Source organism: Mastacembelus armatus, chromosome 8 (assembly GCF_900324485.2).
Source record: "Mastacembelus armatus chromosome 8, fMasArm1.2, whole genome shotgun sequence".
Classification (NCBI taxonomy): Eukaryota; Metazoa; Chordata; class Actinopteri; order Synbranchiformes; family Mastacembelidae; genus Mastacembelus; species Mastacembelus armatus.
The window spans coordinates 110,926-136,982 of NC_046640.1; positions in this window are offsets into that span (position 1 = coordinate 110,926).

Sequence of the window (26,057 nt, forward strand, 5' to 3'; positions counted from 1 at the left end):
ACTCTTTATCTTCTTGCTGCTTTTCCTTTTCCTTTTTTGAAAAGAATCCTTTCCTTACAAAGTGAACTAGATTTCACTTGCTAAATGCTCTTTGAACTGAAATAAACCTGAATCCTTCTCCGCCTTCTTGTCATTTTCCTACATTCCTAGTATCTAAGAATAAGCTCTATCAAGTCCATGTGTGATTTAACATAATTATACCCCTACACTGCTACCTCTCTTGGCTTTATCTCTCTTCTCTGCCTCTCCCATGCTGCCTGCTGTCTCTTGTGGTCCTATAAACGGTAGACAATTAGCATGGAAGGGCAGTTTTATTAAAAAGCCAGTGACGAGGGATAAGCAACAGAGGAATTGATTGATGGATGGAAGGATGATGTAAAAGAATTGGTGAGGTTATTGAAAATAAAGCGAAATTGAATTACCTTGACTTTTATACATGTAAACCAATAATCACATACTACAGTATTTCATGACCATTGACTTCATGATGGATCAGAATGAGGACAAATGATTGTTCTTAGTATAACTTTACAATTTGAACATCCTGCTTTAGACTATTATAATAAACTACCGTGCTGTGTTGATCAAACCTTCATTGAGGATACTACATCTTCTGACAGATAGTGTACCTGTATGAGTAGACACACACAGTATAATTTTCTGTATAAATGCTGAAGTAACTTTGCTTAGTAGCAGGTTTTAATTATGTTATGGAAACTATAAAATTACATTTACAGAAACAATTGAGCAATCACTAGTTTCAAGCACTGCTCAGTCTTCAAATTAACAGATTTGTAAGAGCAATAATTTGATTTGTGTGCAAGGCAGAACAAAACCATGAGTGTAACATGGTATGACCATACGAGAAGAGTTGTGTAACTACATTTGAGCTAGCAACGATTGAAGCTGCTCATGCTCACTTTTGCCAGTTGGAATCCCCAAAGTGCAAAGCCTCATCTGTTCAGTTTGACCTGGAAAGTCAAGGGCTCATCCTGACTGACCCATTCAGTTAATCAGCAACTGCAACTGCATTTTCAGATTAAGTGGAGCACAAACCTGATATTCCTGCAAAAATAGGGCATACTAAGGAGATCAGTGCACGTGTGATCACAGTTGCATAATCCAATTCTTTTGTTATCAAAACTTCTAACTGTAACCTAGTGCTCTAAGATGATTTCTCTTTTTTTTTTCGAAATAGTACTATCAAAGAAAAGTCAGATTGTGTATGTGTGATTCCGATAGTCCTTTTCTCTTTGTCTGTGTTCATTCATTATTAAACCCTCAGCAGTGTCCTGTCTCCCTGCTCATTTATTATGGCTATGGAGTGGAAAAACAGCTGACCTGTGCTATGAGCTTATCTCAGGTGATGTAACATGCCTTCTGCCAGCCATCTGGAAAAGCCACAGCCCTTGGCAACACCAGCTGTGAACAGCTAGTTGCCTGAATTTCTTGGACTCTCTCTTAGTGTGAAATCAATGTTTCTCAGGAATGGAAGAGAAAATAATCAATAGGACTTTTACATAAGAAAACACTGACATTCTGGTTGCCTGATTGTGTCTTCAATTTTTAAGCAGTCACATTCACGTTCAGTACAAACAAATATGTCTACAGAAACACTAGGTAAAAAGCCAACTACTAGTAATCACATTATGATCCCCAGGTGATTCATATGGTTTGTTTACATAGGTGATTTTCTTTTCAGTACAGCTGTCTTACATAAGCTACACAATGACACATTTTACTCACTCTACAAAATACTAAGCAGGAATTCTGACTTGAAGCCTGAAAAAAGTAAATTCATATTCTTTGGGCAGAAAGAAATGTTATGTTCAACAATCTTCATATTCAAATTATTATTATTATTGTTGTTGTGTTGTTGTCATAACATAGGCTATAACTTTTTCTTACAAGAAACTCTTGATGTTAAACATGAGACCTTGTAAGTGACCTGTCCTTTTACTGTTACCATTCATGCCCTCTCCTGACCTCTCTGCCATCTTTTATTGAGGAAAAAGGGGGAGAAGGGAGGAAATCAGAAGGCCAGGTGAGGGTGTTTGGGGTACACAGTCACAGAGATGGAGAGTCAGGGACTGGGTGAGACTGCAGTGTTTTGCCGCATTTCTTGTAGTTCTCTCTTTTGGCCCTTAGATGTTGCTGTGCACCACACTGCAGTATAATAGCTCCACGTACAGACGCAGAAACTACACTGCACAGTGTGCGTGTGTGTCAAAGAATGAGAGAGAGAGAGAGAGTGTCTCTCTCTTTCAGTAGCAACAAAGCAGTTTTCTGTCCTTGTTTTTACCTACGTCAGTCTTCACATATTGTTAAAGCCAGCTCCCAGCCTTGATGCTACATTAGGCTAAGACATGTGGCTCAGCTCTGCCCCAAAGAAAAAATATGCGCCTACCAAAAACTTTAAAGCCCCCTAATTAATGTTCTATATGTTTGACTTTTTTGCACAACATATGCATTAAACCTTCGCTTTGGCCCTGGAATATGTTAGTGTTATAGTTGTGTAGGTATTTGGTTACCTGGATATGCGAATGTGTGCACCACATGTCACAGCAGACAAACACAGTGCTTAATGCATTCCTTTGCACCTTTCCTCTTATGTTATTGTGGTAAAGGCAAAAACATACAGTTCTCTCAATTTGTAATTGCCAAGTATTTCTCAGCTAATTCTTCAGGCTGATTTAAACCGTTTTACAGTAAACCAAGGGTGATTGGATTTAGCATGGTAGTACTAAAAGTGTGCAGTTTCTATAGAAGAACCAGTGGTGTATAGGACTTGTTTTAATGAGTAGTGTTTTGGGAGCTTCTGTTTTAAAGAAGTCATGCTCAGCAAAGGGCAACCTTCACAGCTGTGTTAAATTAATCGCTAATGATGGATCCAGAAATTAAAATTTCTTCTCCATGACCAGTTTTAAAATTAGCACTTTAAACCTAAATGGGGCAAGAAAAAAATCGTCTTGTATGAGCTCATGACGTTAAATCACATTGATGTATTTTTTCATGCAAGAGACACACACACAAGGACAGCAGCAATGAGGTGGACTGGAATGTGGAGTGGGGTGGAAGAAGAGGTATTGAGTCGTGGTAGCAGTAGTAGTGGAGGTGTAGGTATTTTGTCTTTCACCACTTCTGAAATGATTCCTGGTAGACTGCTAGTGGGGCAGGCAGTTTTTAAAATAAATGTGCATGCTCCAATCAGAAAAGAAAGATTGTTGTTTCTCAATGAAGTCAACACTGTCCCAAGTAATTGTAATTCTGAAGATTATTTATTTTTAGGTAGTGACATTAGTACTGAGAATGATCAACTTGATAGAAATAATTTAGAACAACATCCTGCATCAAGGCGTGTTTTAAAACAGGTCATAGAAACTCATGAGATGGTAGATGTAGCTTTGAGAGACAATATACATGGTGTCACCTTAGAGACTGTCGTCTCCTCAGCCAGACTAGACCATATTTATTCATTTAGGCATCAGTTGAGTGTTTTTAAATTATGCTTTATCTTACCTGTTCGTTTAACTGATTATGCTATAACGATAAAAACACAAAGGTTCATATCTGTGTATGTATCTATTCTGACCATTCTTTTTCTCTAGTCCAAAGAAGTACTTTGATGGAGCATCCATTTCATTAGCTGCTTTGAATCTGGACCGGATGAGAGCACCTTGCGCTTTTGCACCCAATAGATTCGCCATTAACGCCTTTTTTGTTTTGAGGTCCTCAACATGCCTTCTATCTCCTGTGGACTTGGCTAAAGCCTGGAGTTCCAATATTCCTATCTCCAGGTCTTTTAACGACTTGGTGATGTCCCTTGTGGTGTTGACAGTGTAGCCTACTCACGACAAAGGTGCTGGATTAAAACTTTGCCATAGTCCCACCAATGTCTACGGGAGGAGAATAAAAGCTTTTCATTTTTAAAAGATGTCCAAAAGAATCTAAAAGCCTCAATAAAATTAGTATCATCCAGTAAGGAAACATTAAATTGCCAGTACGCACTTCTGTGTTTCAGATTTTCAATAAAAACTCTGTATCTGACTAACGAATGACCTGAGAAGCTAACAGACATAATTTCGTTAGCTTTAAAAACATTAAAATTATGTTTAAAGCAGTAAAACCTGCCTAGCCTAGCTAATGAAATAAAGTTCTCTCATGTGCCCATGTGTACTGTCTTTCAGTTCCATGTAGTCAAATGTCTACCAGATCATGAGTTTTTATGAGATGTGTTAATGTGTTCTCAGATGCTGCATGAGGCTCCCTGTGGTTCCTGTCTACCGAGTCGTCTTGTGTACAGTTAAAACAATCATTGGGATCACAACCGGTTAAATGTTCACTTAGTTTGTTTAAAAATAAAACTCTTTCAGGACCTCTGGTGGGGGCATATACATTGATTAGTGATAGGTTAAAAAACTCATATTTTGCATTAATTAAAAGTAATTGCCAGCGATCACTTCCTGTTTGGTGTAAGAGAAAAAATGCTTAGCAAAGCGACTCCTGCACTCGTTGAGCTCGCCGAACTTGAAACTGATTCCCCTTCCCATTTTAACTTCCATTTAGACTCATATTTCATATTGTAATAGTTACAGTTACGTTAAACTTGTTATTGCCGGGAGTATGTGAGAGGGGGGCGCTGTCAGCACCTTTAAGAAGTTTCTTAAATAAAGGCTTCTAAGAAACTACAAGAATGCCTGGTTACTTGTAGGGGTATTACATTGGTGTCAGAAGCTCGGAATTCGCCCCTGCGGCTCGACGTGTCGATAATGCTTCCCTACTCAAGTGACCGATGGCAGGTAAAGACAGAAGCTACTGAGTGCGCAATAGCCATGCCGGAGGGCGCCGAAATGAGCTTGGACAATGTTTCATCAAGATGCTCAGAGAACGTTGTTTACCAACGTGAAAACTCCCCACGGAGCACATCGGCGACGGCCATGGGGGCCCGGGGAGATATTAACAAAGATGGCGACGCTCTGCGGCTCGCTAAAGCCGGCTTGTTGGCGCCAAAGTTTTCAGGAAAAGGCAGCTGGGAGGCTTACCATGCTCAGTTTGAATTGCTGGCGGCTGCAGCAGGCTGGTCAAACCGGCTTAAAGCTGTTCAGCTGGCCCTTTCACTGACGGAGAATGCGGCTGCATGTATCCTGCTCCTAAACCCTGATGAGAGAGAGGACTATGCTATACTGGTGGGTGCATTGCAGAGAGGATTTGGAGTGTTTAACCTGAAGGACTCGTTACGCTGTGAATTCAAGCACTGGGTCAGACAGCCGGGCGAGCCTCTCCGATCCCTGGCACATGACATTGAGAACTTTGGCAGGCGTGCATATGCTAGTTTACCGAGTGCAATCCAGAGTGAGTTAATCTGTGACCAGTTCATTCACGCCCTGACTCCAGTTGATCTGCGCCTGCATGTACAGCTCACACATCCTGCGACATTGGGAGAAGCGCTTGAATTAGCTTTGGAGAGAGAGATCGCCATCGGTAGCGCTGGGCAATCAACACCCCTGAGGTCAATGACTACTGATGCTGCAAGGGAGATACCGGAGACAAAACCGACATGGGCGGTGCAGGTGATAAAGACTCTGTCAGTTGGTCCCAGGGAGCGTGAGCCATGCCATGAGCCTACGGCCTCCTGCTGGGGGTGTGGCCAGCCCGGTCACATCCTTTGTCGCTGTCCAAAGGCTAAAGAGCAGCAGGGAAATGCGAGAGAGCCCGTGTAACCTGGATGACACGGGCCCGTCTACCTCTCACTGGGAGCCGCAATTTCTGTTTGAGGAGCACAGTGTTGCTCCACCGCATGCTGGCGCTGTAGAGACTGTTGGCTGGACGGAGATGGGTTATCATTGCCATGTCCCGGTGCTGGCAGGTGGTGGTGCCTAAAGCTCTAAGGGAAGCCGTGCTGAAAGCGTGCCATGGGCGTGCAGGTGCAGGCCACTTTGGGAGTGCTAAAACACTCCGTCGGCTGCGCCAGGGATTCTACTGGGGTCAGCATCGCCATGATGTGGATGATTTCTACTGTGACAAATGTGCGGCATATAAGGGACCTCTCGACCAGTCACATGCGCCCCTGCAACAGCAAACCGTTGGAGCACGAATCGAGGGAATAAATATGTGTTGTGTGCAATGGACTTATGTGTTGTGTGCAATGGACTTACTTCACAAAATGGCTGGAAGCTTATGCTCTGCCAGACCAGGAGGCAGAAACGGTGGCAGATGCTTTGCTGCAGGGCATGTTCAGCCGTTTTGGAACACCTCACGTTCTACACAGCGACCAGGGCAGGAACTTTGAGTCCAGAGTATTTGCAGCCCTGTGTCAGCGGCTGAATGTGCAGAAAACACGCACCACACCTTTGCATCCACAGAGTAACGGTTTAGTGGAACGCTTTAATCGCACCATGCAAGCTGGCTATCCTCACCGCTTCCCACCAGAGCGACTGGGATAAGCACATCCCCCTGGTCTTAATGGCCTATAGGTCGGCTGTTCAGAGCTCCACACAGTGCACCCCTGTTTTGCTGATGTTGGCAAGAGAGATCCGCACCCCAGCAGAACTGGCGTTTGGTTGGCCACCAGACAATGGAGAGGACTCACCTGGACCAGAGTACGCCAGGAAACTACAGGATCATCTGGAGATGGCACGTCTTCGCTCGAGACCAGCTGGAGAAGGCTGGTATGAGACAGAAGAGGAACTATGATGTGAGAAATAAAGGCAGAGACTTCCAGTCGGGTGAGTTGATTTGGGTCTATACACCCAAACGGAAAAAGGGGCGTTGCCCGAAACTGGACAGCCATTGGGATGGGCCTTGCCGGGTGCTAGAGCGGGTGGGAGAGGTATTGTCCTAATACACACCCGGTAGTGGCGATGTGAATCAAGGCAGGCAGGGACAAAATCACAGACAAATGGCAGTTTGTACATGATTGAGTGAGGGTATATAAACCATGAAAGGCAAACAGAACACAGGTGAAAACAATCATATAATCAGGCAAGGTAAAACAAGGCAGAAAAACCAGATCCTGTATGATCCTTCAGAACAAAAGCATATAACATAGGAAGTCATGATCATGAGAACATCCAATAAAAGGAGAAACCACAAAGCCCATGCTGCTGAGAAGTGGAAAAAGGATAGTTTACCAAGTAAAAGGAAAAAAGTCAGAACCAAAAAGGGAGGAGGATGAGGACCAAGAGTCAGAAGAGGAGGAAAGAACTGAATACATAGCACCACTACTACAAAAAGGACCCAATCACACAGCCAGATAAGTACAATGGAGTTTCATGGACATGATGGGACTGACAAAACTGCCTACCAGCCTTGACAGATGTGAGCAGATAAATGGATCACAGCCTTTGAAGAAAACACAGGAGGAATAACACTGGCTATGGGAGACATCAAAGCCTTGTTGATGCAAATAGTAGGAAAGCAAACCAACACAGAAATCCTGACTGAAGGAGGCACAATGGCAGTGACCCGAAACAATCACTTTGATGGAGATCCATTTTTAAATTATAGATCAGACATATGGAAAGTACTGTGAAACAAATATCCATCAAAGATGGACCCCTCGAAATTAGAAAAAGAGAAATTAAAAGACGAGGAGAGTCCACCTCAGTTTCTCCATGGATTTCAGAGGAAATGGAGGGAGGAAACAGGAAGTGAATGGAATGCATATGAAACAACTAAAACCCTCTTCAAGCTAATGGTGAAAAAAGCCATTGTTGGGACATGCACCGCACCTGTGTCCCCCCGAGTTGGTTTATTTGAAGAGATCGGTCAGTAGCCTATTGAAGATTCTATACTTTTATTGTTTCCACAGCAAAACAGATTACATGAGCAAATACAGTCAGATATATCTGGAGTTCTGTGACACTATTTCTAATGCATGTAGCCACAGAACTCAAAACATGGAAACACACAGTGGTTATATAGTCTGATTACGCCCTTCTCAACTGTAACTCTTGCTGCTCAGCTCGTTCCCATATATGGCCTTTACATCAGTGTATGCTCAGTAATATTTCACTTCCCATATATAGTCTTTACACCAGTGATTACAATAATTCAATCTTTTATCTTTGACCCCTCACACCATGCCAGATGAAGTAAGGAAGAAACTAGATAATGTAGTTGGATTCATGAAAATGGACTGCCCAATGTTTTCTGAGCGCAATGTGCATTATGTGGAAGCTCATAGCGCTGAAAAACAGAGCCAAGAAGAAACAACAAAGATGCTAGCTGGTAAGCTAACACAACTCCAGATAGGAGAACTGACAAAACAGAAAAAAGACAGAGAAAAAGACCTCTCCTCACAATGCAACCACAAAGTAAACCCACCATAGGAATTACTATCCAAGATTGATTATATCAATTTATGGTGGATACAGGAGCAACATACTCATGTATTGGAGAAGAAGGAGCCGAACTTCCCGTCTACTTCGAAGATTTGAACTGTGGGCTTCTCTGGGAGAACTCAAGTAATACCCATGACTGAACCGGTTCAAATAAGGGTTGCAGGAAAAACTGTCTATGCTCCACTTCTCTATTCAGAAAACACACCAATAAATCTGTTGGGAAGAGATATCCTGTGCTCTCCAAAAGCAAAAATACTGTGCACACCAGATGGAATATCCTTTGAGATTCCAGAAGAAGGCCTGAACACCATGATGTCACTGATTGAACCCACAATGGACCAAGACTCTACAGAAAAGACACAAGAAGCACAAGTATATTGGATGAGAATAACCTCTCAACACTCATTCCTGAAACAAGAATGGGAAACTTGGAAACTGTTCATTACCCACTACTATGAAAAAGCACGAGAACAAACTCTCCCACTCAATTCAATTTAATTCAATTTTATTTGTATAGCGCCAAATCACAATACAAATCATCTCAAGGCACTTTACAAAAACTAAAACTAAAAACCCAATAAATCCCTTCAACACATGGCCTCAGTTTGGGCGGCCATCTGCCTCAACCAGTTGGGGTGAGTTGATAGAGCAGAGAGAAAAGAACAGCAAACATCAGCGATATATAGCTGCAGGACCAGGAACACCTACAGAAGGTACAGAGAGAGAGAACAGACAGAGCGGGAGAGAGCACAAACTAGGGGAGAGAGAGAGAGCACAAGGTTAGTGACATTCAGTGGTGAAATATACATGTGAGGTGGGAGGAGAGGAAGAGAGGGGAAGGGAAGGAAAGGGAAGGTTGGGGGGGGTTAGGGTAGGGGAGCTCAGGTGGTCCTTGGGCAGTCTAGGCCTATAGCAGCACAACCAAGGGATGGTTCAGGTTGCGTGAAGCCAGCCCTAACTATATGCTTTGTCAAAGAGGAAGGTTTTAAGTCTGGCCTTAAAAGTACAGAGAGTGTCTGTCTCCTGAACCCAGGCTGGGAGCTGGTTCCACAGGAGAGGAGCTTGATAGCTAAAGGCTCTGCCTACCATTCTGCTTTTGGAAACTCTGAGAACCACAAGTAGACCTGCACTCTGAGAGCGAAGTGGTCTATTGGGATAATATGGTACTATGAGATCTTTAAGGTATGAAGGAGCTTGATCACGAAGGGATTTGTATGTGAGGAGAAGGATTTAAAATTCTATTCTGTATTTTACAGAGAGCCAATGAAGAGAAGCCAATATAGGAGAAATATGATCTCTCTTGCTAGTTCCTGTCAGGACTCTAGCTGCGGCATTCTGGATTAACTGGAGGCTTTTTATGAAAATACTGGGACATCCAGTTAGTAATGAGTTACAGTAATCTAGCCTTGAGGTAACAAATGCGTGGACTAGTTTTTCTTCATCATTTTGAGACAGGATGTTCCTAATTTTGGCAATGTTGCACAGGTGAAAGAAGGCAGTTCTAGAGATTTGTTCTATGTGTGAGTTAAAGGACATGTCCTGGTCAAAAATAACTCCAAGGTTTTTCACAGTAGTGCTGGAGGCCAGGGCTATGCCATCTAAAGTAGCTATAATTTTAGAAAACTTATTTCTGAGGTTTTTAGGCCCAAATACTTCTGTTTTCTCTGAATTTAAAAGTAGAAAATTACTGGTCATCCAGGCCTTTATGTCAGTTAGATAGGCTTGAAGTCTGGTTAACTGGTTTGTGTTAACAGGTTTAATAAATAAATACAACTGAGTGTCATCTGCATAGCAGTGGTAATTAATAGAGTACTTCCTAATGACATAGGAATGACAATGTCGGACCGTCACCCAGGCTAATTCTCCGGGCTGCTCCAGAGCTGCCCTTGGACCGCTAACAGACCCTGAGCTCGATGGCTCCACACCAGCTAACGGGGCTAAGCTAGCTGGCTTTTGCTCAAAGGTGCGGAGCCGCGATTCCAAATCAGTGATCCTCGCCTCCAAAGCTAGCAGAACCTTACATTTATTACAGGTATCATTATCGCTAAAGGAGGTAGAGGAATAACTAAACATGTGGCACACCGAGCAAGAAAGAGAGAGAGAGGGAGAGGCCATGTTAGCTAAGCTAACTAGCTAGCTAAGCTGACTGGTAGGCTAACGAGCGCTAAGTCAGAAAATAGTAATAAATACCGGTCAAAATAGAAAGGTACTTGACTAGTACCGGAATGTAGTAGTTAATGAATTGTTTAGAGAGTTTAGTTGGTTTTTAGCTGTGTTAGACTATAGATAGTCTGTTGCTAATCTGTAGACGAACTATACAACACGATACGCTTGCAATAGGAAGTGATTCACTTGCCCAGAAAAACCTGGATGGCACTCCATTGCACTATGCTGTATGACAGCAATCAATGACAGAGGACTATGAAAAATGCTGGGATGAACTGATGAATCACACGACCTCAGCCATTCAGAATGATGGCATCATACTGGGACATCAAGGAGCTACAGCAATAGTCACACTCTCAGATGACTTAAAAGCATGGTTCCAAGTCCCAGAACCAGCACCTCATGTCACAAAACTAAAAGTGCATGCAACACCCCAATCTTTCCAATAAGAAAACCAAATTCTAATAATTATAGGTTAGTGCATGATTTGAGAGCAATCAATACTATAGTTGCTGAAGAAAATCCTGTAGTACCTGATCCACATACATTGTTGTCTGACATTGCTCGGGGCAAAGTGGTATACGGTGAATGACCTGTGCCCTGTATTTTTTAGTGTGCCTGTTCATCCAAATTCACAGTACTTTTTTGCATTCACCTATCAAGGACAGCAGTATACCTATCAAAGTTTACCTCAAGGGTTTGTGCACTCCGCCTCAATATTTAATCGAGTGTTAGCAGAAGACCTTCAGCCCACCTGACTCAGTCTCCCTGACTTTCTGTCTGCTTCCTTGTGACTACAAAGCCGTGTTAAAAGTCTTTGTTGCATTAACATAGGACACAAAAGGGAGGTAGTAGACATTTGTCTGTCAAGGTATAAATTTCCCTCACATCCCCTACAGGGAAGCAGCCTCTAGCTTATTACAGCACAACATTGGACAATATAGAAGAAGGACTGCCACCCTGCTATCAGGGATTAACAGCTGCAGCATTTGCCTACAAAAAAGTATCAGTTTTGACAATGGGGCACCCAATGACCATGTACACATCCAATCAATTGCATGCATTGCTCGCGTTTTGTAGTCACTCAAGCCAGATGGATGGGCTATGAAGTACTGCTGTCAGGGAAAGACTTAACTGTGCAGAGATGAACCACCATAAATCCAGAAACAAGAATGGTCCTGCCAAATGTGGGAGTCCCTCATGATTGTGTTCAAGAAGCTGACAAGTTCATGCAAGTGCGTGAAAATCTACACAATCAACCCATCCCATCAGAGCTAACTTTATTTGTGGATGGGTCATGTGTAAGAGATGGAACAGGTACACATGCAGGTTATGGTGTTGTTCAGCTGAAACCAGATGGCACATTTGTTAAACTGCCATCAGTGAGCTTGGACCAACCATGGTCAGCTCAATTGGCAGAAATAAAAGCCCTCACTGCAGCCTGTTGAATGGCAGCAGGAAAAACAGCCACTATCTACACAGATAGTGCATATGGGTATGGAGTGTGTCACATCCATGCCAGCATATGGAAACAGCGAGGCTTTGTCTGTGCAGATGGCACACCTGTTATGCAAGGCGAAGCAGTGGCACAATTGATACAAGCTATGCAATTACCTAAAGAGTTAGTCATAGTCAAATGTCCAGCACACCAAACAAACAACTCTTTGGTAGCAAAAGGAAACAATCTAGATGAAGAAACCAAAAATGTAATACAAGCTCCAATTTTGTATGAAGAAGATGCAGACCCATAACTAGCCTGGCCTCACTGATAGAAGCCCAAAACTCAATGTCTGAGGCAGAAAAGAGACTGTGGGTCCAAAGGGGGGCCATTAGGATAGCCACACCCCATGGCTCACTATGTGAGTAGTAGTGATACTGAACATGGCAGCACAGCAGTCCTGCCCACAAGCCCTGAATCCTCTGAGGAAGGGCCCTCAGCTAGAGATGGAGAACACTTTGAGGCACCTCCCACACCTGGATGGGAAGGGCACTACTCTGAAGAACTTGATTCTGATTAGTCCTGTCTCTGTTATCCTGTATTTGTTGTTTTTGCTAACCCTTTCAGGTTTCGCAAGGGGGGAGATCCTGATGACTTATCCTCTCACTAATCCTCCTATAATCAGCACCACAACCAATCAGCACCTAATATCTAATTATGCAATGGCCATGGTCACTTCAGCAGTACACAGAGGTCTAGTAAAGTCAGAAAAAGAACAACACTTCATGTATGCAAAATCTGATGCATATCACTACACACTGACGACTGATCTTGCAGGCAAATATTGGTGGGGGTATCCGCATAACGACAACTGCCAAGGAGAAGGTAATTAAAATGTGTAAAACTAGCCCAAAAGCCCGTATCCAGTGTGCCCAGTTAGCCCCAAATGGAGGACATGAAATTTATCAAAAGAACCTCACACACGCTCAGTATCAACTGCCGGATTATACAGATGGAACATGACCATTAGCTGATGTTTTCTGGACTGAAAACAATGCTACTGTAATGCATATGTTGCCACCAAATTGGGAGAGTATATGTGCTCCAATAATGCTAAATGGACAATTGACACTAATCACTCAGAGAAATTGTCAATCCAAGGGTCAAACTAGAAGGGGAGTAGAGAAAGAAAAGTCACAACCAGAAGAAGATTGGACCAATCACCCAGAAGAAGTATTCTTGTCCTGGGACCAGGTACCTTCTGGAGTCCCATCAGAACATGAGGCCCTAGGATCTGATCAGATAATATCAGGGAGAATAGGATAGAATAGTAGGTAGTATTCCTTTCAGTGGATATATTTCAAATGCTTAGTATATTGCCAGGAATTGTAGATGGGTAAACTATTCATGGTACAATCAGCAGTGATATATCAACCATGTGGCTTTTGGTTTGGTAACAGAATAATTGCACGCCACCTCAGTAATGACCCTACAAAATAGATTTGTTATAGAAACTATGCTAGTTAAAGATAATTAAAGGAATTTGGTGATGATTGCTGTACAGTAATACCACTGCATACAGATTCTGAGGGAAATTTGACTAATGTACTGAAAGAAATTAAATGAATGCGAGAAGAACATGTGAACAATTCAAATTGGAACACTAAATTGAAAGGTTTCTGGGACGGATCAATAGGGTGGGCTGGACTAGGTTACTGAGAATGATATATTAACTATATAATAACTTGCTGCATTTTACCATTGCTGTGCATTCTAGTTTCACACGCCATTAAAACTATAACAATTCCCATTGCATGTGCAAGTGCTAGATGATGTTACTTTGACAGCATATGATAACAGTGATGGCAGCACAACCCTGGAGGAGGTAGTATAGACGGGCAGAGGTCACCATCCACTCTTCACAAAGGTATGTACAAAGTTAAAAAATATATTCTAACAAGTTAAAGGCTAATATAGAAGAAGAAGAAGTAGTACTTTATTAATCCCCAAGGGGAAATTCAGTTGTTACAGCATGTTACGGTATGGTGGTGGTGTTGATGAAGGAGGAGAGGTGAGGACCCAAGTGCAGGACACAACGAGTTTATTTCCAGGGTTCAGGCAAAAGCAACATAAATCTCCGCCACTCGGCGGGCAGGCAGGTAGGCAAAAAACAGAAACGCCACTCGGCATAACGGGCACAAAACTAGCTCCTTCACACTGCTGCAAACATGCATTACAAGCATCACACAACGCTTGACTAACTTCAATGCTCCGACGGAGAACAAAGGAAACGCAGGGGAATAAATAGACCAAACTCAAGACTAATTAAACACAGGTGAAAACAATCTTACTAACGAAACAAAGCTACCTAGGATTAACACAGAACTGAAACAGGAAGTGACCAAAATAAGAGGCTGAAAACGGAAACAAAAAAACCAACTCATGACACAGCAGTTATTTAATTTGAGATTATTTAAATTATATAGATTAATAGTAATTCATAAAGTAAGTAATAATTAACTAATTATTTATTTGGGGAGGTTTGTGTGTGTGTGTGTGTGTGTGTGTGTACATGCATGTGTGTGTGTGTGCGTTATTGTTTGTATTGAGGAATTATACAGTCTTATGGCCTTGGACACAAAAGACTTCCTGAATCTTACAGTCTTGGCTTTAGGGGGAATTAGTCTGTGGCTGAATGAACTTCCCATTTGCCACAGTTCCTCATGAAGTGGGTGGGCAGAATTGTCCAGTATGGAGTTGATTTTGTCCACCATCCTCCTCTCTGCCACAGCTTCCAGACTGTCCAGTTCCAGTCCAAAAACAGATTTTGCCTTCCTGATCAACTTATTTAGTCTGTTGGCCTCACCAGCCTTGATGCCACCTCCCCAGCACACAACTGCAAAAAACAGTGCACTCACTACTACAGACCGATAGAACATCTTCAGTAGCTTGTTGCACACACCAAAGGAACAGAGTCTCCTGAGGAAGAACAGTCTGCTCTGTCCTTTCTTGAAGAGTACATCTGTATTGTTTGACCAGTCCAGTTTGTTGTTAATGTGGACTCCAAGGTATTTGTAGGAGTCCACAATCTCTACTTCGTCTCCGAGGATGGAGACAGGGACTGGGCTCTTCCTGCTCCTCCTAAAGTCCACCACCAGTTCTCTGGTTTTCTTGATATTGAGCTTTAGACAGTTGTTGTTACACCAATCAACAAAGCTTTTTATCACGTATCTGTATTCCTCATCATTATTATTATTGATGCATCCAATGATTGAAGAGTCATCAGAGAACTTCTGTAGGTGACAGGTTCCTGAGTTGTAGCGGAAGTCTGAGGTGTAGAGTGTAAACAGGAATGGTGCCAGTACAGTTCCTTGAGCTGCACCGGTGCTGCTCATCACCACATCAGATATGCAGCCATCTAAGCGAACAAACTGTGGCCGCCCAGTGAGGTAGTCTTTGATCCACTCCACCATATCTGCGGGAACTTCCATATCCTGCATCTTTGCACTTAGCAGGTGGGGCTGAATAGTGTTGAAAGCACTTGAAAAGTCATAAAACATGACTCTCACAGTGTTGCCCTGCCTCTCCAGATGGGAGTATGCTCTGTGCATTAAGAAGATGATGGCATCTTCCACTCCGATGTGTTCTTGATATGCAAACTGCAGGGGGTCCAGAAATTCAGACACTTGGGACCTCAGGTGTTGCAGGACCAGTCTCTCAAACACTTTCATGACGTGATGTTAGCGCTACTGGTCTGAAGTCACTAAGGGTACTGGGACGGGTTCATTTTGGTAATGGGACAATACAGGAAGTTTTCCATAATTTAGGCACCTTTTTGAGCCTCAGAGATACAGTGGGTACGGAAAGTATTCAGACCCCTTTCAATTTTTCACTCTTTGTGTCATTGCAGCCATTTGCCAAAATCAAAAAAGTTCATTTTATTTCTCAATGTACACTCAGCACCCCATCTTGACAGAAAAAAACAAATGTAGAAATTTTTGCAAATTTATTAAAAAAGAAAAACTGAAATATCTCATGGTCATAAGTATTCAGACCCTGTGCTCAGTATTGAGTAGAAGCACCCTTTTGAGCTAGTACTGCCATGAGTCTTCTTGGGAATGATGCAACAAGTTTTTCACACCTGGATTTGGGGATCCTCTGCCATTCTTCCTTGCAGATCCTCTCCAGTTCTGTCAGGTTGGATGGTGAACGATGGTGGACAGCCATTTTCAGGTCTCTCCAGAGGTGCTCAATTGGGTTTAGGTCAGGGCTCTGGCTGGGCCAGTCAAGAACAGTCACAGAGTTGTTCCGAAGCCACTCCTTTGTTATTTTAGCTGTGTGCTTAGGGTCATTGTCCTGTTGAAAGGTGAACCTTTGGCCCAGTCTGAGGTCCTGAGCACTCTGGAAGAGGTTTTCTTCCAGGATATCTCTGTACTTGGCCGCATTCATCTTTCCGTCAATTGCAACCAGTCGTCCTGTCCCTGCAGCTGAAAAACACCCCCACAACATGATGCTCCCACCACCATGTTTTACTGTAGGGATTGTATTGGACAGGGGATGAGCAGTGCCTGGTTTTCTCCACACATACCGCTTACAATTAACGCCAAAAAGTTCAATCTTGGTCTCATCAGACCAGAGAATCTTATTTCTCATAGTCTGCGAGTCCTTCTTGTGTGTTTTTTGGCAAACTATGCGGGCTTTCATGTGTCTTGCACTGAGGAGAGGCTTCCGTCGGGCCACTCTGCCATAAAGCCCCGACTGGCTGCAGTGATAGTTGACTTTGTGGAACTTTCTCCCATCTCCCTACTGCATCTCTGGAGCTCAGCCACAGTGATCTTTGGGTTCTTCTTTACCTCTCTCACCAAGGCTCTTCTCCCACAATTGCTCAGTTTGGCTGGACGGCCAGGTCTAGGAAGAGTTCTGGTCGTCCTAAACTTTTTCCATTTGAGGATTATGGAGGCCACTGTGCTCTTAGGAACCATGAGTGCTGCAGAAATTCTTTTGTAGTCTTGGCCAGATCTGTGCCTTGCCACAATTCTGTCTCTGAGCTCCTTGGGTAGTTCCTTCGACCTCATTTGCTCTGACATGCACTGTGAGCTGTAAGGTCTTATATAGACAGGTGTGTGCCTTTCCTAATCAAGTCCAATCGGTTTAATTAAACACAGCTGGACTCTAATGAAGGAGCAGAACCATCTCAAGGAGGATCAGAAGAAATGGACAGCATGTGAGTTAAATATGAGTGTCACTGCAAAGGGTCTGAATACTTATGACCATGTGATATTTCAGTTTTTCTTTTTTAATAAATTTGCAAAAATTTCTACATTTTTGATTTTGGCAAATGGCTGCAATGACACAAAGAGTGAAAAATTTAAAGGGGTCTGAATACTTTCCGTACCCACTGGAGGTTGAAGAATTTCTGAAAAACCTCTGCAAGCTGTCCAGCACACATCTTAAGTACTCTGGGACTGATCTCATCTGGTCCTTTTGCTTTGTTGGCCTTTAGTTTAGCTAGTTCCTTCCTCACCTGTTCTGTGGCAAAGGCTGGGCCTGTGTATTGTGTTGATGTTGTATGGCTGCTGATAGAGGAGATGGTATCAGTGGGCAATGGGCAGGCAGCATTGGCAGAGATATTGGGTGGGGGGATGTGAAGAGACCCCAAGGCATCAACTAAGGTGGTGTAGGGAGGAGGAATGGTGTGTGAGGACAATGGATCAGAGCAAGAAGCAGAGGTGGTGTCAAATCTATTAATTCAATTCAATTCAATTCAATTTTATTTGTATAGCGCCAAATCACAATACAAATCATCTCAAGGCACTTTACAAAAACTAAAACTAGAAACCCAACAATTCCCTTATGAGCAAGCACTTGGCGACAGTGGAGAAGAAAAACTCCCTTTAATGGAAGAAAAAACCTCCAGCAGAACCGGGCTCAGTTTGGGCGGCCATCTGCCTCGACTGGTTGGGGTGAGTGGATAGAGGAAAGAGAGAAAAGAACAGCAACAATAAACAACAAATAGACACTGCAGGTTGGTGGGACCAGTAACTGCACATCAGCGATATACAGCTCCAGGACCAGGGACACCTGCAAGAAGGTACAGAGAGAGAACAGAGAGAGAGGGAGAGAGCACAAACTAGGGGAGAGAGAGAGCACAAGGTTAGTGACATTCAATGGTGGAATATACATGTGAGGGGGGAGAAGAGGAAGAGAGGGGAAGGAAAGGGAGGGGAGGGGTAGGGGAGTTCAGTGCACCGATGGTCCTCGGGCAGTCTAGGCCTATAGCAGCATAACTAAGGGATGGTTCAGGGTTGCCTGAAGCCAGCCCTAACTATATGCTTTGTCAAAGAGGAAGGTTTTAAGTCTAGCCTTTAGAGTATAGAGAGTGTTTGCCTCCTGAACCCAGGCTGGGAGCTGGTTCCATAAGAGAGGAGCTGGATAACTAAAGGCTCTGCCTCCCATTCTGCTTTTGGAAACTCTGGGAACCACAAGTAGACCTGCACTCTGAGAGCGAAGTGGTTTATTGGGATAATATGGTGCTATGAGGTCTTTAAGGTATGAAGGAGTTTGATTATGAAGGGATTTGTATGTGAGAAGAAGGATTTTAAATTCTATTCTATATTTTACAGGGAGCCAATGAAGAGAAGCCAATATAGGAGAAATATGATCTCTCTTGCTAGTTCCTGTCAGGACTGTGGCTGCGGCATTCTGGATTAATAGGAGGCTTTTTATGGAGATATTGGGACATCCAGATAGTAATGAGTTACAGTAATCTAGCCTTGAGGTAACAAATGCATGGACTAGTTTTTCTGCATCATTTTGAGACAGGATGTTCCTAATTTTGGAAATGTTGCATACGTGAAAGAATGCAGTTCTAGAGATTTGTTTTACGTGTGAGTTAAAGGACATGTCCTGGTCACAAATGACTCCAAGGTTTTTTACAGTAGTGCTGGAGGCCAGGGTTATGCCATCTAGAGTAGCTATAATTTGAGAAAAGTTATTTCTGAGATTTTTTGGCCCAAATATAATGACTTCTGTTTTCTCCGAGTTTAAAAGTAAAAAATTACTGGTCATCCAGGCCTTTATGTCAGTTAGACAGGCTTGAAGTCTGGTTAACTGGTTTGTGTTAACAGGTTTAATAGATAGATATAACTGAGTGTCATCTGCATAGCAGTGGTAATTAATAGAGTGCTTCCTAATGACATAGCCTAGAGGAAGCATGTACAGGGTGAACAGAATCGATCCTAGCACGGAGCCTTGTGGAACTCCATAACTAACGTTTGTTCGTGTGGAAGGTTCATAATGGACATGAACAAACTGGAATCTGTCCGATAAACAGGATTGGAACCACTTTAACGCTGTTCCTCTGATACCAATCACATGCTCCAGTCTCTGTAATAAGATGTTGTGGTCAATGGTGTCGAATGCTGCACTAAGGTCTAGGAGGACAAGTATAGAAACAAGTCCATTATCTGAGGCTAAGAGAGGATCGTTGGTAACTTTCAACAGTGCTGTTTCTGTACTATGATGTTCTCTAAATCCTGATTGAAAATCTTCAAATAGTTCATTCCTGTGTAAGTGGTCTGATAGCTGCTTAGCAACAGCTTTTCTAGGATTTTAGAAATAAATGGTAGGTTGGATATTGGTCTATAATTAGCCAAGACTCCTGGATCAAGACTAGGCTTTTTGAGTAAAGGTTTGATTACTGCAGTCTTAAAGGCCTGTGGAACATAGCCTGATACTAGAGATAAATCCAATAAGTCCAATAAAGTTGAGTTCATTAATGGCAGGGTGCCTTTAAGCAGTCTAGTCGGGATGGGGTCTAAGAGACACGTTGATGATTTCGATGAAGCAACTACTGATGTAAATTCAGAGAGATCTATGGGAGAGAAGCAGTCTAAACATAACTGAGGTCCTACAGATGATTCAAGAGCAGTATGGCGTGCCCAACAATGTAGTCCCAAGTATTCAAAGTGAACATCAACTAACGTGGAGATCCACTGTAGCCGGGCTTCATGTATATACTGTGCAGACGATCAGTCGCAGCTCGTTCTGCGCGTGTAGTCAGACGTCATTGAACGGAACTGAAGCCATATAGGACAACGAATACGCGTCTGCTGTTTAAAACTCAGTGTTGCATTTCACATGTTTGTTTGAGTTTAAAGGGAGAATTGAAATGAAGCCTGCTGTGAAGTATTTTTGCAGCACCCTTATTGAGATTTTGAAAATGCCTTAGATTATAATCACGATGAAGTTTTTGGGCATGGGCAATGATAATCGCCATAGCCAAGGGTAAGTATGCAACTGTACCGGGCTTCAGTAGTTATGTTCTTGCAAAGAAACGAGTCGCAGCTGTCTTAGAGCAGTATTTGTCACTCGTTCATTGAACGAGACTGAAGTTCCATATAGGACGAGAGAAGCGTCTGCTGTTTAAATCGTGGTTCATTTGCACATGTTTGAGTGTAATGAGTTGAAATGAAGCCTCTGTGAAATTTTTGGCAGCACCTTATTTTTTTAGGAAAATGCATTAGTATCATTACATGAGGACTTTTTTTTAATTCAAAACAAATGGTTTTTGCAGCAGCAGGGCGCAGAGAACTCAAAAATGACAGGGTGAGCAGAGCGGGGATTGGCACGTGTCTAGCCGAGCAACTGGCGTAGGACTGGGCACAGCGCTTTCTGGATGTCCCCCTGAAGTTTCGCTGGAGGCCCCAGCAGTTTTTCAATCATGACTGGTTAACAGGAAAAAAAGTTTTCTTCCCTGACCAGGACGACTGCATTGCTAGTAGTGCGTGCCCTACAAATGATAGTCACTATTCAAAGTGAACTATCAACTTAACGATCCACTGTACCGCTTCATGTAGTTGTGACTGTGGCACGAGATCAAGTCCGAGCAGCCGTTCTGAGGTTAGTGCACGTTCATTAGTAATCGAGACATGGAAGACCATATAAGTGACAACGAGAGACCTCTCGTCTTTTAACTCAGTGTGTCATATTCACATGTTTTTGAGTGTAAATGAGTTGTAAAGTGAAGCCTCTTGAATATTTTTGGCAGCACCTTATGTTTAGAAAATGCATTATATTAAGAAACGATGAATTTTGGAATGGGCATGATAATCCAAATCCAAAGTGGAATACAACTGTACCGCTTCATGTAGTGTATGTCTGTGGCAAAAAAGAGTCGCAGCTCGTTCTGCGCTGTATCAGCGTTCATTGAACGAGACTGAAGCCATATGGGACAACGAGAGAAGCGTCTTCTGTTTAAATCAGTGTGTTGTTCATTTAACATGTTTTTTGAGTGTAAATGAGTTGAGATGAAGCCTCTGTGAATATGTTTTGGCAGCACCTTATTGAGTTTTTGGGCATGGGCAGTGATAATCCATAACCAAAGTGAATATCAACTGTACCCGCTCATGTAGTTATGTGCCTGTGCAAAGAAACGAGTTCGCAGCTGTTCATCAGAGGCATATTGGTCCATCGTTCATTGAACGAGACTGAATTCCTATAGGACGAGAGAAAGCGTCCGGGCTGTTTAAATCAGTGTGTTTCATGTTCACATGTTTTGAGTGGTAAATGAGTTGAAATGAAGCCTCTGTGAATACTTTTGGCTGCACCTTATTGTTTTTAGGAAATGCATTATATCATTATCATGAGGACTTTTTTTTAATTCAAAACAAGTGGTTTTCAGCAGGGGCGCAGAGAACTCAAAAATGACATGTGGGTGATCAGACGGGGATTGGCAGCTGTCTAAGCCGAGCAGAGTGCGGTAGTAGGAATGGCAAGGCTCTTTCTGGATTCTGTCCCCCTTGAAGTTTTCGCTGGAGCCCCCGCAGTTTCCATCATGCTGCGTTAACAGGAAACTGAAAGTTTCTCCGCCTGACCAGGACGACTGCATTGCTAGTACGCCGTGCCCAACAAATGATAGTTAACATCCAAAGTGAATATCAACTTAACGTATCCATTGTACCGCTTCATGCACTGTGCAACGACTCAAGTCGCAGCTCGTTCTGCGCTGTAGTCAGCGTTCATTGAACGAGACTGAAGCCATATAGGACAACGAGAGACGCGTCTGCTGTTTAATCAGGGTGTTCATTTCACATGTTTTGAGTGTAAATGAGTTGAAATGAAGCCTCTGTGAATATGTTTTTGGCAGCACCTTATTGATTTTAGAAAATGCATTATATTATTATCATGATGATATTTGGGCATGGGCATGATAATCCATATCCAAAGTGAATATCAACTGTACCGCTTCATGTAGTTATGTATGTGCAAAGAAACGAGTCGCAGCTGTCTCAGAGCAGTATTTGTCATCGTTCATTGAACGAGACTGAAGCCATATAGGACGAGAGAAGCGTCTGCTGTTTAAATCTGTGTTCATTTCACATGTTTTGAGTGTAAATGAGTTGAAATGAAGCCGCTGTGAATATTTTTGGGCAGCACCTTTTGTTTTTTAGGAAATGCATTATATCATTAACATGAGGACTTTTTTTATTTAATTCAAAACAAGTGGTTTTGCAGCAGGGGGGCGGCAGAGAACTCAAAAATGACAGTGTGATCAGAGCGGGGATTGGCAGCTGTCAAAGCCGAGCAGACTGCGTAGGACTGGGCACGGCTTCTGGATGTCCCCCGAAGTTTTCGCTGGAGCCCCAGCAGTTTTCAATCATGACTGCGTTAACAGAACAGAAAGTTTCTCCGCCGCCTGACCAGGACGCTGCATTGCTAGTATGCCGTGCCCAACAAATGATAGTCAATATTCAAGTGAACATCAACTTAACGTATCCACTGTACCGTTCATGAGTAGGACTTGTGCAACGAATCAAGTCGCAGCTCGTTCTGAACGGTAGTCCAGCGTGTCAGTTGAACGAGACTGAAGCCATATAGGACAACGAGGAGACGCGCTGCGTTTTAACTCAGTGTTCATTTCACATGTTTTTGAGTGTAAATGAGTTGAAATGAAGTCCTCTGGTGAATATTTTTGGCAGCACCTTATGTAGTTTAGAAAATGCATTATATTAATATAACGATGATTTTTGGGAATGGCATGATATCCCATCCAAAGTGAATATCAACTGTACCAGCTTCATGTAGTTTATGTCTGTGCAAAAAACGAGTCGGCAGCTCGTTCTGCGCTGTAGTCAGCGTTCATTGAACAGACTGAAGCCATATTGGACAACGAGAGAAGCGTCCTCTGTTTAAATCAGTGTGTTCATTTAACATGTTTTGAGTGTAAATGAGTTGAAATGAAGCCTCTGTGAATATTTTTGGCAGCACCTTATTGAGTTTTGGGCATGGGCATGATAATCCATAACCAAAGTGAATATCAACTGTACCGCTCTATGTAGTTATGTCTGTGCAAAGAAACGAGTCGCAGCTGTTTCAGAGCATATTTGTCCTCGTTCATGAACGAGACTGAATTCCTATAGGACGAGAGAAGCGTCTGCTGTTTAAATCATGGGTTCATTCACATGTTTTTTGAGTAAATGAGTTGAAATGAAGCTCTGTGAATATTTTTGGCAGCATCTTATGGAGTTTAGAAAATGCATTATTTAAATATCACGATGATTTTTGGGCATGGGCATGATATCCATATCCAAATGGATATCAATTTACCGCTTCATGTAGTATGTCTGTGCAAAGAAGGAAGTCGCAGCCGTTCTGCGCTGTAGGCAGCGTTCATGGAACGAGACTGAAGCCATATTGGACAACGAGAGAAGCGTCTTCTGTTTAAATCAGTGTGTTCATTTAACATGTTTTGAGTGTAAATGAGTTGAAATGAAGCCTCTGTGAATATTTTTGGCAGCACCTTATTGAGTTTTGGGCATGGGCATGATAACCATACCAAAAGTGAATATCAACTGTAACCGCTCATGTAGTTATGTCTGTGCAAAGAGAACGAGTCGCAGCTGTCTTCAGAGCAGTATTTGTCATCGTTCATTGAACGAGACTGAAGCCATATAGGACGAGAGAAGCGTCTGCTGTTTAAATCAGTGTTCATTTCACATGTTTGAGTGTAAATGAGTTTGAAATGAAGCCTCTGTGAATACTTTTGGCTGCACCTTATTGTTTTTAGAAAATGCATTATATCATTATCATGAGGACTTTTTTAAATTCAAAACAAGTGGTTTTGCAGCAGGGGCGCAGAGAACTCAAAAATGACAGTGTGATCAGAGCGGGGATTGGCAGCTGTCTAAGCCGAGCAGAGTGCGGTAGGACTGGGCACGGCTTTCTGGATGTCCCCCTGAAGTTTTCGCTGGAGCCCCAGCAGTTTTCAATCATGACTGCGTTAACAGGAACAGAAAGTTTCTCCGCCTGACCAGGACGACTGCATTGCTAGTATGCCGTGCCCAACAAATGATAGTCAATATTCAAAGTGAACATCAACTTAACGTATCCACTGTACCGCTTCATGTAGTTATGACTGTGCAACGAATCAAGTCGCAGCTCGTTCTGAACGGTAGTCAGCGTTCATTGAACGAGACTGAAGCCATATAGGACAACGAGAGACGCGTCTGCTGTTTAACTCAGTGTTCATTTCACATGTTTTGAGTGTAAATGAGTTGAAATGAAGCCTCTGTGAATATTTTTGGCAGCACCTTATTGAGTTTAGAAAATGCATTATATTAATATAACGATGATTTTTGGGCATGGGCATGATAATCCATATCCAAAGTGAATATCAACTGTACCGCTTCATGTAGTTATGTCTGTGCAAAGAAACGAGTCGCAGCTGTCTCAGAGCAGTATTTGTCATCGTTCATTGAACGAGACTGAAGCCATATAGGACGAGAGAAGCGTCTGCTGTTTAAATCTGTGTTCATTTCACATGTTTTGAGTGTGAAATGAGTTGAAATGAAGCCTCTGTGAATACTTTTTGGCAGCACCTTATTTTTTTTAGAAATGCATTATATCATTATCATGAGGACTTTTTTTTAATTCAAAACAAGTGGTTTTGCAGACAAGTGGTTTTGCAGCAGGGGCGCAGAGAACTCAAAAATGACAGTGTGATCAGAGCGGGGATTGGCAGCTGTCTAAGCCGAGCAGAGTGCGGTAGGACTGGGCACGGCTTTCTGGATGTCCCCTAAGTTTCGCTGGAGCCCCAGCAGTTTTTCAATCATGACTGCGTTACAGGAACAGAAAGTTTCTCCCGCTGACAGGACGACTGCCTTGCTAGTATGCCGTGCCACAACAAATGATAGTCATATTCAAAGTGAACATCAACTAACGTATCCACTGTAACCGCTTCATGTAGTATGACGTGCACAATCAAGTCGCAGCTCGTTCTGAACGGTAGTCAGCGTTCATTGAACGAGACTGAACGCATATTAGGACAACGAGAGACGCGTCTCTGCTGTTTAACTCAGTAGTGTTCATTCACATTGTTAGAGTGTGTTAAATGACGTGTGAAATGAAGGCCTCCTGTGAAATGATTTTGGCAGCACCTTATTGAGTTTAGAAAACTGTTCATATATTTACATATAACGGATTGATTTTTGGGGATGACATATGGGGCCATGAGACATCAAATCCAAAGTGATATCACTGTACCGCTTATGTAGTTTAGTCCTGTGCAAGAAACGAGTCGCAGTGCTCTCGTTCTGCGCTGGTAAGTCGCGTTCATGAACGAGACTGAACCATATTGGACACGAGAGAAGCGTCTTCGGTTTAAATCATGTGTTCATTTAACATGTTTTTGAGTGTAAGAGTAAATGAAGCCTCTGTGAATAATTTTGGTAAAAACATGCGAGGTGAGGCGAGAGGGGGTAAATACTATGGTATGGGTTGAAGTTGGGGCATGGGTGCATAGAAAAGTAATAGAGAGGGGGGGGGGGGGGGGGGGGGGGGAGAAAAGAGGAGGGAAAGGAAAGAGAAAAAGAAGGAGAGAGGAGGGGGGAGGGGGGGGGGGGGGGGGGGGGGGGGGGGGGGGGGGGGCCATAACCAAAGGTGAAGTATCACTGTACCGCTCTATGTAAGTAATAAAGAAAGGTGTCCTGTGCAAAGAAACGATCGGCAGCTGTTTTCAGAGCAGTATTTGTCCTCGTTCATTGAACTAGACTGATCCTATAAGACGAGAGAACGTCCGCGTTTGTTAAATCATGTGTTCATTTCCATGTTTT